The sequence below is a fragment of the Penaeus japonicus genome, unplaced genomic scaffold (genome assembly GCF_977035675.1).
Source record: "Penaeus japonicus unplaced genomic scaffold, GWHDUDI00000001_assembly GWHDUDI00000026, whole genome shotgun sequence".
Classification (NCBI taxonomy): Eukaryota; Metazoa; Arthropoda; class Malacostraca; order Decapoda; family Penaeidae; genus Penaeus; species Penaeus japonicus.
In genome coordinates, this window is record NW_028234428.1 from 32511497 (window position 1) to 32513996 (window position 2500).

Consider the following 2500-nt stretch of genomic DNA (forward strand, 5'->3'; position numbering starts at 1 on the left):
AGGCACCCAAAAAGAAGGCCAAGGCGACCAGGAATACTCCCATCTCCAGGAGACCCAGCCCTTCCAACTCGACCTGTCCTGACGACAGGTGACGAGTCAAGTGAGGAAATCACACTCAGTGTGGAACTCACCAAGGAGTTGTCAGATCCGAAATGTCTGACGTTACCCACACGGGGGCGTCGGACACAAGAGACCGATACCTTGACGTCAAGGACTTAGTGGACGCAGACAAGCACTATGGCCACGAACTTAAGCATACTGCAGTGGAACATCAACAGCTTCTCCCCTAGGGAGGGCCGCGCCGCCCTTCTCTCCACTCGAAAACACGCGATCGTGCGATCTCGGAACATTGATGTTGTCATGCTCCAAGAGACGCGGCTGGTAACAGGGGAATCGTGCTTGTGTACGCTTCTCGGTGTGTTGGTTTTCTCGGATATCATCCCTTTGTGCTACCGAGTACGCAACGGTACCCGAGGCTGATTACATTTTTTTTTTTTAACCTTGTGAAGTCGACTATCCCCCCCCTGCTCCCTGATTGCCGATCCTGGGCATGCGGAGAAGGTGTCGAATCCCTTGCTGTTGAGATCCATTTGGCCGGGGGTCCTCTCAAGCTGTACAATGTATACAGTAGGCCAAACTGTAAGGGGCTTAGATATCAGTGAAGCCTGGTGGCGTGCTGCAGGACATGAGCTAATTCTTTAAATTTTTTTCTTATAGGGGGTGGGGATTAATAGGGGGGGGACTTTAATGCCCACCACCTATATGGCTCCCACTCAGAGACGTGATGTGGCAGGCTGTCACATAGCCGAGGTGCTAGAGTCATGCCCAGAGATTGCTCTTCTCAACAACCAGGAGCCTACGCATGTTGGCGGGGGGGTACTTGACCTCACCCTTGTCACTGCGGCTCTGGTCGAGAGAATTAGTTGGTTTGTGGATAACACTGCTATGAGCGATCATTTTGGGATAGTCACCACCATCTTGGACGCTGGCCCACCCCCGGCAAAAAAACCCATGCCCAGCACAATCCTCGATGGAGGGTGGAAAGAGCCGTCTGGAAAGCCTTCCAGGAGGCTTTGGCCGTGTGCTCAGAACCCGAACAAGTGACTCCTCACTTAATGATAATGTGGACATACTTGAGGCCAGACTAGTAAATGCCATAGACGAGGCAGCCTCAGAAACCATCCCAAAACTCGTCAGTGGTCCAGGTGTTTCAAGGACGCCTGGTACTACAATGATGAGATTAAGGAGGTTAACCACAGAATCAATATGTGCAGAAGACACTTTCGCAGACAGAGAACTCCCGAGAACCACACTCTTCTAAGAGAGGCTCTCAGGGATGCTCAGGAAACTGCTAAGAGGTTAAAGCAGGAAAAGTGGCTGGAGTGGTGTGAGTCCTTTGGCCACCAAACCTCCCTTTCAGAATTGTGGAACCGTATCAGACGGGCCACGAATCGCTCAGCCCCCAAAAAGACAAAGACCCAGCCCCCCATGACCCGCGGTCGGAGGCGGTAGAGAAGAGACTGGCACTCGTGTTCTCTGCCAGAACAAGTAGCGTCGGAACTACCAGCAGAGCTGAGGGCATGCCAAGAACAACTGCTCCAGGCAGGCATGCCCTCATCAAGAGAGAGAAAAGGCGGTCGAGCCTTATGATACAGATGCCATGTTCTCTCTGAGGGAATTACGGCGAACATACAAGTCCAGTTCCCGGTCAGCCCCGGCTAGCGACGGGATCTCTCCTCCCACCCCATCATTATCCCACCTAGGACATGAAGGTGAGCTTGCACTTCTGCATCTCATCAACAAGTCTGCCCCTGGGAAACTTCCTCACTGCCACAGTGCTGGAAGAGGGCTGATATATTCCCGTCCCCAAACCAAAGGAGCCAGGACGGTACCGCCCCATCTCCCTGCTTAGCTGTCTAGGAAAGACAGCAGAGAGAATGGTACTGAATCGGCTCCAATGGAAGTGGGACCTCCACATGAACACCTACAACGGGTTCACAAGGGGCAAGAGCACTACCCACCTCATAGCATTGCCACCTTACTGAGCACTGTCAGCAGCAGCAGCGCTGTCATTGTCTTCCTTGACCGGAGAAGGCTTTTGAACTGGCAAACCAAACACCCGTTAGCCATTCATCAGTCAGGAGATCCTGATCCGCAAGGGAATCAAAGGCAGGCTGCTTGCCTGGATTGGCGATTTACTGACTTTCGGAACAGAACTGCCAGAGTGAAAAAGCGTTCCAAGGTCACCTTTCCAGGCATTTGCCTCTAGAGAATGGCACCCTCAAGGAGGGGTCCTTAGCCCCCCCCCGGCCGGGCCCTGTTCAACATCCTCATGTTAAACATTCTCGACATTCCACTCCAGCGGGGTGCACGATCATTTCATATGCAGATGATCTAGCAATTATCTCCACTGGGAGAAGAAATGTGATCCAGTCAAAAGGCCCAGCGTTGTCTGGACAACCTAACGAAACACTATAACCCTAATAACTGAGGAATGCTG